Source organism: Crassostrea angulata, chromosome 5 (assembly GCF_025612915.1).
Source record: "Crassostrea angulata isolate pt1a10 chromosome 5, ASM2561291v2, whole genome shotgun sequence".
Lineage (NCBI taxonomy): Eukaryota > Metazoa > Mollusca > Bivalvia > Ostreida > Ostreidae > Magallana > Magallana angulata.
The window spans coordinates 30538717-30550802 of NC_069115.1; the positions used below are offsets into that span (position 1 = coordinate 30538717).

General features: G+C 34.4%; 1 pseudogene; it reads left to right on the forward strand.

Annotated features, from left to right (window-relative positions):
* The first annotated feature begins 337 nt into the window (after positions 1-337).
* On the forward strand, positions 338-1939 carry LOC128185299 (uncharacterized; annotated as a pseudogene).
* The last annotated feature ends 10147 nt before the right edge of the window (positions 1940-12086 follow it).

A 12086-nucleotide genomic window follows, 5' to 3' on the forward strand; every position in this document is an offset into this window, starting at 1 on the left:
ATTTAAGTATATATATATATATATATATATATATATATATATATATATATATATATATATATATATATATATATTGTAGCTTAAACTATTTTATTTTTAAAATTTTAAGCATAGTTTATTTTATACAATTCTCTTAATACTAAGCCCCTCTACGTCTGTATGTTGTTTTTAAGATTATGCAAAAGATATGCAATTATCACTGTCCGTTGGTCATAAGTAATAGGTCACGTGACCCCTTATCTTTCGATGGTCCCGGACAGCGTCAGTACCGAAGCAAAGTTGTGCTAATCGAGAACTTTTGCAACTGTTAGGGCAATTGAACTTTGCTTCTCGTGTCATGGTTCCAGGAAGATCATTCGTTTCCTATCTCTTGCGCCTAGCCTCTTCAGTGCGAGAGCTCCATCATCACATCCATCTGACCGCAGAGTGTAGAGAAGACATCAGAATGTGGAAATTATTTCTGGATCAATGGAACGGCATATCACTCTTCTATGATATAGAGAGAACTCCAGCCAATAGCATGCATTTATATACAGATGCTTCATCTACCGTAGGATTCGGGGATTCTTAAACGGTCATTGGTTCTGTGACAGTTGGCCAGAAAAGTTACCAAGGGAACCCGAGAGGGAACTATCTTTGGTACTACGTGAACTCTACCCTATCGTTGTAGCTGCCATTATCTGGGGAAAATATTGGTCTTCAACAAGAATACTATTCTATTGTAATAATGCAGCTACTGTGAATATTATCCAAAAGGGACGATTTAAAGTCCTCAGTATTATGCAATTGATGAGACGGCTAACCTGGTGTTCAGCTAAATACAATTTTTGTATATATTCTGAATTCCTACCAGGCAAAACTAATGTAATTGCTAACGCTTTGTCTCGATTTCAGATGAACAAATTCAGAAGACTTGGCTCCCCAAGCAGACAGACTACCTCATCCCTGCCCACCCATGATGGGTGTTCTCTGGAACCCTCCCACAGAATTAAAGAGCTGATGAAAAACTCCGTGTCTGGTTCAACTAGAGCTACTTATAATTCCGGTTATCAAGCCTTTCTAAAGTTTAGCCGTATGAACAACCTGTGTGACAATTTGTCAGAATCTACTTTAATGCAATTCGTCACCTACTGCTACGATTCCATGCATCTGTACCAAACCATCAAAATTAATCTATGTGGGATCCGACATCATCTTACCCTGCTTAGTAAACATAATCCTTTCACAGATTCGGCAGAAAATCTACCAAGATTGCACGTGCTACTGAACGGAATTAAAAGACAAAGTCAATCTTTCCAACCAAGCCGACAACCGATTACTTTCCCCGTATTAACTGACTTGTGCAACATTCATCAAAAAGGGTTTTTTTTCAAAATACATGGATACGTTGATGACAACAGTGTGTGTAGTCGCTTTCTTTGGTTTCCTTAGATGTGCAGAATTTACCTGCAAAACATCTTTTGACCCTTTCGTGAATCTGTGCTTAAATGATGTGCAATTTTACAACGACCATGCTGTTCTTTTTCTTAAACAATCCAAGACCGATCCTTTTCGAAAAGGAGTTGCAATCAAGTTGTTTAAAAATCATACCAATTTGTGTCCATTTGAACAACTAAAGAGCTACTTGTAAGCAAGAAACATCATTTTCGATCCAAAAGTGCATATTCCCCTGTTCATAACAGAGAATGGAAGTGCCCTCAATAGGTGCAACTTTTTGTCAATGCTAAAGGAAATTATAAAGTGCACGAACCACGCCGACAGCCAAATCATTGGACATTCATTCCGTATCGGTGCTGCCACATCTGCAGCAAAAGCGCGTATCGAAGATCATCTCATCAAATCCTTAGGAAGGTGGACTTCCGATTCTTACGTCCGATATATTAGAACACCAGAATCTGCTATTAAACATGCTCAACAATCTATGATCCATGTCAGCTGACTAAGTGCCTGAACATGTAAACCTTGTATTTAGCACCTTCAAGATTATGTTCTTATTGTATATTGTAAACTACGTAATACCATTATTACTTTACTTGTTTAAATTCTTGTTTTTTTAATACTGTAATACATACACTGTATATATTTCGCAAAGTCTTTGTTTTATTCGTATGTATTACCATGGCGTAAATGTTATAAATACTTATGGGGCACTCAGTCACTCATGTTTACTAATCGTTCCTGAGTTTTGACCTTATTATTGTCATAATTTCCCCACTAAGAATTTATAATCAGCTAAAACTTGCATAGTTGTACATTTTATAGCAGAGTTTACAACTTCCTTTGTTGCAGTACACACGTACTGGGGAATTTCTACCATGTGGATCTTCCAACTCTGTCTTGCTGGGTTCAACAATTTTCATTGTGGCGATGTCTCATACATCGGGAAGATTCTTCCATGAGGATTCTTCAATCCAGCAAGTCTCTCTACTTATACTTGGGTGACTGAGCCAGATCTGTCCAATATTTTATGTTTGCTATTAGATTTTTATGTATGCCTGTTGTATGTGTTTTAACTATCCAATTGTCATCTTTCTATGCCGGAATGTTTAGATAAACTATTCTGAATCTTCATACTTTTGTTTTGTATTGTAAATAAACATATATATAAAGGTTTTCAGAAGGCGATAACACAATAATCCATTTCTTTTATATTTAATCCAGATCGCTTTCGCCTGATCGGCTCTTCAGTGGACTTCAAATTGTAACAGAAATAACAAACGTTGACTTCGTTATTATGACGTCATAAAGTAGACAACGCCACGAACAGTGTAAACAATATTTGGAGATGGCGGCAAATATTTTTTACAAACACATGTAAACGTAATAAAATATGTACAAATGATAATGTTTTAAATAAGAGGTCATTAAAATGAAAGCTAAAAAAAGTCAAGGCAGAATAAATCATGCAATTATCGATTATGTTGAGGTTTAAATTTATTTATGAAATATTGTTCTTTTGCAAGTCGCAGCTGATCACTTTCCTCGCGTACTTTGTAAAATTGAAAAATTTTAAAAGGGTCTCTCCCGCACACATCAAAATGTTCACTACACGGAGTGTTACGAACAGAAGGATCCCTTATCTGCTGCTTACAAATGTATGTACCCTCACACGGTCGGCTAATTTGGTCCCTGTTTGGCCAATGTAATTTTCTCCGCATCCATCGCAAATTGACCAAAGATTTTCAAAAGAGTTTAAATTGGAAGGATTACAACTCATTCTTGAAAACAGTCATTTCTTTTTTGACGATAAATACTATTTACAAATCAAAGGAACGGCAATGGACACTAAAGTTGCACCAAAATATGCAACTTTGGTATTAGGCTTTCTTGAGGAAAAAAATGTATGCTGAAACCCATGAAATAGCTGGATATGAATTTGCAAATTACATAAAAAATCAATTGAAGCGTTACCTGGACGACTGCTTTATTTTTGGAACAGATCACGCGACGAATTGTTAAAATTTCACAAGTTACTCAATGATCTGCATGAAAACATTCATTTCACGATCAAAACCAATGAGAAAGAGCTCCCCTTCGAGAACGTATTAATAATTAAGGAAAATACCTATATTTCTACTGATTTATTTTACAAGAAAACAGATAGTCACCAGTACCTTCTTTTAAATTCATGTCATCCTGCTCATTCGAAACGCAGCATTCCATTTAATATGGCCAGAAGGATTTGCACTATAGTTTCAGATGAAGAAAGAAGAATCAACAGATTGTAGAAACTCAAAACATTTCTTTGTAGACAAAAATACCCAAACGGTCTTGTGACTGAAGCCATGCGAAATGCAAAACAAATACCAATTTCAGAACTACGCAAATTCAACAGGGAGAAAATACCCGGAAACAGTTCCACAGAAATCCCGTTTGTTGTACAATCCTAGAAATCATATTTTCAATACCACGAGGCATTGTTTACCGGTTTTACATCAGTCCAAAATTTTGAAGGATATTATAAAAGGAAAAAATCTTATCTACAGCAGACGACAGCCCCCAAACCTTAAAAAACTTCTTACAAGAGCCAAATTTACTTCGACAAAAGAAATTTTTCGGGTTTCTAATTGCGATGATTCTCGATGTGGGACTTGCGCTTATATTCAGACAGGACAAAAAATTTCATTTAAAAACGGTACGGTTTCAAAGACTGCAAATTCAAAAACATCATTTATTGCATGACCTGCGATGGATGCGGAGAAAATTACATACGCCAAACAGGGACCAAATTAGCCGACCGTGTGAGGGTACATAAGCAGCAGATAAGGGATCCTTCTGTTCGTAACACTTCGTGTAGTGAACATTTTGATGTGTGCGGGAGAGGCCGGTTTGAAATTTTTCACAGAGCGAAAAACAATCTTTTAGCAAGTCCTTTAAGGTGGCTTAAAGGTGGCGTAACGGTGGCTTAAAGGATATCTAATCTTTAAGCCACCTTTAAGGCACTTTTAAGCTGAGCTTATAGGTCCTTAATGTCCAAACTTCTTTAAGTTACCTCTAATCCATCTTTAAGCCACCTTTAAGCATCTTTAAGTGGCATTTACGCTCCCTTTAAGTTGTCTTTAAACCATCTTTAAGATCCTTTTAAGTCAAGTTTGATCAAATTAAACAATAAAATCATATATTAAATGCAAAAGCTCTTTTATATGGATGGGAGGGGGTGATCCGAGTGATGATATAATTTCCAAGGAACACAGATCGCTATCATCAACATCGCTCCGATGGACACGGATTACCGTTATAAAATTCTTTATAATTTTTTTTTATTTTGGTTTCAAAATTATTGCGTGGACCCTGAGGTCCACGCAGAAAATATATAAGCGAGGTTAAACCGGATGCCATGGGGAAAATTCAGCCTGCGCATGAGCTAGCCTGGTTCCTGTGCGTAATGGGTAGCTCAGGGAACCAGGCAATTACACGTTTATCTGAATCGGGATCGGGATTACATGCCATATGCACACATAAGTTCAAAGGCGCTGTAATTACACGTTTATCTGAATCGGGATCGGGATTACATGCCATATGCACACATAAGTTCAAAGGCGCTGTAATTGTAAAGTTGTCGGTAAACAATACAGAAACAAATTATTCCTTTCAAAGAAATGATCGGCTCGTGATATGAACTGTCAGTATTATGAAATAAGATAATGTTATGCCAAAACTACAACATGCAATGCAGCATCAAATATCATATTTGCAATGTTTTGTTGTTTTCCGAATACACATGTAACTTAACTTTACTTTTATAGTAGGCGAGGCTAGAGTACTTCCCCCGATTAATTTTTTTAAGCATTTAAGTATGATTGAATAATTATGTCACTGTATAAAAGTTTAAATCTTAAAAAAAATGCATCAAAATATGAAATTAACTTACACAAAGCTGTCACTCCATAGTTAACAAATTAGTGAAAATCGTAATGTGTGTGTGCAAATACTGTAAACCTACTATTAACCGCGACGACTTTATTTCGCGATTTACTTCTGATAAATTGGTTTGCTACGACTAATGTTCGCGACCAAGCCCTCTCCATACCTGTGTTACTATAACAACCATACGACAACGAATGGTTCGCTGCGAGAAGTATTCGCGACAACGAGGCCCTCGCGAACCTCGCGGAAATTTTTCGCAAGCGAATAAAAGTTGGTTTACAGTAGTAGAATTCGCCGAATGCCTCATACTATACATGTAAACTTCATTAATAGATATATCATAATTATCTTAGAAGTATGAACCCTTTAATGTCAGGGCTATACATAATACGTAATACAACGTACAAATTGAGTGGTTAAAAGCAGGGGGCTAGAATGGATGGAATCTCTAATAATCACGTTTTCGTTGAAAAGACATGCAAATGGTCCACGTATTGTAGTCATTTTTTAAAGAACAGCAACTTGTTCAAAATTATTGAAGGGGTGAGCGCAGTCTCTGTATCTAAATATGTGCATAAAATTATATTTAAGTATGTTTGTTTCCTATTTTATATTAATTGGTGTAATCTCTCTCTCTCTCTCTCTCTCTCTCTCTCTCTCTCTCTCTCTCTCTCTCTCTCTCTCTCTCTCTCTCTGTCTCTCTCTCTCTCTCTCTTAGTTCATCCGGTTATTAAACAAAATAAAGATAATAAACCATAACTGCATGATTTAATTTGATAATCGGTTTAAGGTATGTATTTTTTTCAATTTCAATTATTTCTAGGTACAATTTTAGATCTAATAGAAACATGTTAAAGATGAAAAGACTCTCAACTGCCTTTGTTATATCGGGCAGGATATTACTGCTTTGTTTGTATAGTTATGTGCGTTTGTGTATTTCTAAATAGAGTCTATTGTTTGTCCAACTAAAGAAAACCCCTGGAACTAACACAGAATATACAAGATATACACAACAGTTGTGTCGTGTGCCCAGGTGCACGTTTATGTATATCTAATTAGAGTCTATTGTTTGTCCAACTTAGGAAAACCCCTGGAACTAACACAGGATATACAAGATATACACAACAAATGTGTCGTGTGCCCAGGAGCACGTCTGGGTTTCTAAAGGCGTTGAAATCTTAGTATGTACGTGTATACGATAAGTCTAGTGAATAAAAAGTTTTTTTTTATATTTGTAATTCATTTTGAAAGAATTATTTTTAACTCTGGGTTTTGAAAATGTTACGTCTACAAATTAAAGATGCATGTATGTAAGAGTAAAATCTAGAGGCTAATTGATTACTGTACCGGTGATCATAAATAGGAGTTAATTATTTAAATATATGTTTAAGGGTAAATATGGCACATACCCGGCCTGGTGCATCATACAATTGTATGTACAAGTATATGTATACATCATTTGCAATTGCCACCTGCAGTAAATACGTCACCGGTAATTGGTAATATTGTTTGTTATAGAATTGATAGTCTGAAAATCCAATTAAATATGTAAACATACTGGAACGGCGCCGTAATCATGAAAACCGGGAAATTGCGTATAACTAATACCCTAATTGTTTCAATGTATTTGATAAAAGAAATGATTTCATCTTCTTCCTTGCATTTCATTTAGCTATGAATTAGATGAACGTATATCTACCCGGTTTAAACTTATTAACTAAGTAGGCCTACTTGTAAGCCTAACCGTTTCCATTTAGGTATAATATATTTTTTTTCACTGAAGACCAAGTTCCGTATTTTATTCTAAATGCATGCATGCATGTATTTATAAATTAGATATAATTGATTGTTACAATCTAAATGGAAATCAAAATCTTTTCAAGTAAAAAACTACACATTCAATACATTGATTCAATATCCACTGATATATATAGGATATCAAAAACTACACAAAATATGTAAGTCGCTGATGCGCAGATGAAGTGAAGTGAAGCTGGTAAACGAAGAGTCCCGGGTCCTATTCTCATCTTTGGCGTTTTGATTATGTTTTTTTCTAGAACAAAAATCGTTTTGAATACCTTTTCTATCATTATCATATAGTTAATATATTTTGTTGGTAAATTAAGCACAATATTGAATTTTTTAATGGCTTAAAGGTTGCTTAAAGGTGGCTTAAAGACGTTTGGACATTAAGGACTATAAGTTGTCCTTAAAGGTGGCTTACAGATTGTCTTTAAGGTACCCTTAAGCCATCTTTACGCTTTCTTTAAGCCACCTTTAAGCAACACATAAAGCTTAAATCTGGCTTAAAGATTGTCTTAAGCTACCTTTAAGAACCTTTAAGCTTTCTGTAAGGAGAACTTAAAAATGGTCATTCACCCTGTGTTTCCATTTTACAAAGTACGCGAGGAAAGTGATCAGCTGCGACTTGCAATTTGAAATCTACTGAACAATCGATCAGGCGAAAGCGCTCTGGATTAAGTTTGAAAGAAATCGATAATTGTGTTATTGTCTACTGAAAACATCTTTCTATATCGTTACCTATACCAAGGACTTATTCGTTTATATATATATATATATATATATATATATATATATATATATATATATATATATATATATATATATATATATATATATATATATATATGTGTGTGTGTGTGTGTGTGTGTGTGTGTGTGTGTGTGTGTGTGTGTGTGTGTGTGTGTGTGTGTGTAATGCCACAAAATTAGCATTACAAGTAATGGTAATATAATTCATTACTTTCCAAAATCTAGTGTAATGCTGGCAATACATGGCATTACTTTGCATTACTATGCTTATTTATGTATGTTGACTTTAAAAAATGTGATGAATAAATGAATCGTTGATATTGAATTTGACTAAATTTATTTTTTAAGAAGAAGGAAATAATTCTTGAGATAAAAATGTTTTAATTGTATTATTAAAAAAATTTTTAAAATGCATTTTTAATTGTTAATATAACTAAATATAACAGCACAATTTCAGAACATTTTTAAGAGTGTTGTTATTAAGAGTTTTTAATTATTTAAATAATTTACTCCATTTAGTTTGCACTTCAATAAGAAATGTGTCAACAACACACTATGCCCCCAGGATAATCTAAGTATGAAAACAATCTATTGTTATAAGAAGTGCTAAACACCCCAATCCCCTTCCCTTCGCTATGTCCCAATATAATAGGAGACAAACATGCACCTTTAAGAGCAAAATGAATGATGAAAATTAAGTACACTGTACATTAGTTTGGACTGATAGAAAATACAAGATTCATGTATTTTATTCTATTAATGCACTAAATATATCCTAATATAAAGATCGTCAAGCAGTGCTTTTCAGTCCAAGCTTCGACTGCTCCTGTAAAACATTTATTTAGTATAGCTGGGAAGATTTTCAAACTAAATGGATGCAGTTAAACGATGAACCCTGTGAAACTTCGATTATAAATTGCAACAGCAATCTTTTGTTTTAAAGTGTCCTCAGTAGAAAGAAATACGATTCAAATAGAGTATCTTAGGAAATATAACTGGGAAAAAACATCTGTTTATGAATTAATACAATAAAGTGTCCAAAATAATAAAAATTTGTGTAATCTGGGAAAATATCTCTATTTAGCTTTTGATAATTTAACCGCAACATTATTCCATAAATTGTTTTTTGTTATGCATGTAATAATGTGTCTCTATTTCGTACCCTACATTGTATCATGCCAAATGTCTATAAATATCATTTTACTTATGTAATATGTTGTTCATAATGCCACAAGATGATTATATATTAAGGAAATAAAGAATGACTCTTGTATAGTCATTGAATTTGAACCTGATACTGAGCATGAACCTGTAGATATGTTAAAGAGGGTTTTATATTTGAAACATTTGCAAAAGCTCTTTATTAGCTTTACTTTTTTAAAACAAAGTAATGGTAATGGTCATGCATTACTTTACTCATGTAATGGTAATGTAATGCATAACTTCAAGAAAATCAAGTCATGGTAATGGTAATTTAATGCCCAAATTCATGAAGTAATGGTAATGAATGCATTACTTTACAGTGTAATTCACCCCAAGACAATATATATATATATATATATATATATATATATATATATATATATATATATATATATATATATATATATATATATATATATATAAAGCACTAAAAATAACCAACGACACGAACGATAAGATAAAAAAATTGTCAAATTTTCGGGACGACCCGTCCCTTCTTCAGGACAACAAAATAAAACTACATATGAAAGAAGAAAAACATCTACAAAACTAGCACTAAACTAAAAATTAAATAATATATAAAAACTAAAAAACGTATAAACACCGGATCGAAACGTGGCAGCTACATCTTTGTATTAAAGATTTCAAGCCCGAGAAAGAAAAATCCCGTCCGACGCAGCGGACAGTCTGTGAAGAAGTGCTAGATGATAACGCGAACGAATTAATTTGCTAATTGGGGGTTGCTGTTAATTAAGTTGTACTAGTAAGAAAATTCGAAGTGAAGGTTTGTAGGGAAGATAGGCTCTATAAAAGACCACATAAATATACATCAGAGTGTAAAAACTAATGGGAGTTAAATAAAGAAAATAAAATGGATAAAAAACAATTAAAATAACAAAACCAAGGAACGAGCTAGTAAGTTGAAAAAAATACATGAATGAAAGTTTGTACATGTACCCAAAAGGATGATGATGGTGATATTGCTACGCTTAGTTGTGTTCATTTTGGTGAAGTCACTTAATTTGTTCATGCCGTCAGGGCGGAATGACTTCTGTCTATGAATCCCAATTTTTTCTTTATTTTTTTCTCTCCGCATGTCTCCAGTCTGGGTTGTGATCAATAACCAAAACCATCATGTCCTCCCATTTGTGACCATCTAAGTTAAAATGTTCCCCGACGGGTTCTTTAATTTGCTTAGTTTTGATGGTGGAACGATGATTATTGATGCGCCTGCAGAGGTCTCCTGTTTCCCCTACGTATTGTTTCTGACAAAATTTACAATTGATGAGGTATATACAATTGTCAGTACGACAAGAAGCATTTGCGAACATTTTGTAAGTACGGCCAGTGATGGGGCTAGTGAAGTCGTTTCTTCTTTCATATGTAGTTTTATTTTGTTGTCCTGAAGAAGGGACGGGTCGTCCCGAAAATTTGACAATATTTTACTTTATTGTTCGTGTCGTTGGTTATTTTTAGTGCTTTTTTATATCTCATCTTATAACCGTGTATCTTTTGATCCGACACTATAGATAACGAGTGATGTATGATATCTATATTGTTTGATTTTATATTTGCATTATCCAACGAGTTGAAATGGTGTATATATTCGCGAGGCTTGCCGAGCGAATATAACCATTTCAACGAGTTGGGTAAAGCAAATATAAAATCACGCAATTATAGATGTTCTATTTATCTCATACAATTTGATTTATACTATGAAGCTTTTGAGACAGTCCCTTGTGTGACCCGAATTGTTTTTTATTTCAAAGATTAAAAACGATGATGCAATGTTGTGTTATGCGGCTTACGCGCAATACAATTTAGTACGTCATTCCTGAGATAAATCTATAACTGTTTTAATGTAAAGTTTCACTGAAATAAACCTTAAAATAATGTTTTAGCTCTAAATAATTTTTCTTAGAGCTTATTCACTTGATTAAATGGAAATTCCGATTAGAAGACTTTAATAATCAAGTTTGTTGACACACACAAAATTGTGAATGCTCGTAAGTTTGAATTGACTCGAACGAGGAACAGTTGTTGATGTTTAATAACAAACACTAGGCTAGCCTTTTGATTCGAAATTGAAACTAGTGAATAAGGATGCTTACTGGTGGTGGAATAAAAGTCTTATGAAACATTATTTCGGTAAGTTCTTGTATATATAAACACAACCAGAGCGCTCAGCTGTTTTCATCGCGTCGTCAGGATGAACTCCTTGATAGTTAACGTAATTTTGCAGTTTTATAAACTTCACAAAGAAAATTGAAAGTTGGAAGTGGGCTAAACTTATTTAAAAATCTTGACAAAAAAGGGTCTTGTGGTTACGGTTATGAATAACTTTGCAAGAAAGGTGTGTGTGTGTGGAGGGGGGGGGGGGGGGTTACCACTCACAATAGCCCCCCGGTTCCGACGCCTGTGCTACGCAGTTATGTTTTTTCCTTCATATTTGTAATTTAAATCTTTGACAAAATCAATTTTATAGCGAGCGCAGCTCGCCGGCGCGCGAAGCAAGCTCTAAGAGCCAGTGTGCGTCGGAAAAAGAACGAGCAAAACCTACAGTTCATCAAACAAAATGTTTTGTCTACGTCCCATAATGCTCTCTAATGTTTTCACCCGTGGTGCTATGCCAAAAATGGCCGACTTTTAACTCGTAATTTACGGTGACTTAAAGTTTGAAGACACGTTTTGAGTACCGCATATGCTTTGGCGAGACTCAAAAGATTTGTTACATGCTTCCATACCTCCGTATTGAGTCGAGAAACGAAAACAAAGACGAACAAAGTCATGGATGACGTCACAGTGCACTCGCGCTATATTTCCCGCGATAAATTTAGAGGTGGATCAAACATCTGTAATGAGTGTACTGGCTATTTCAGTATAGAGTGCGATACCTGCCTCATTGACATATGATTTGTATTTAATTTTTTTTAATATAGAGATTTCATGTATATATACTAGCAA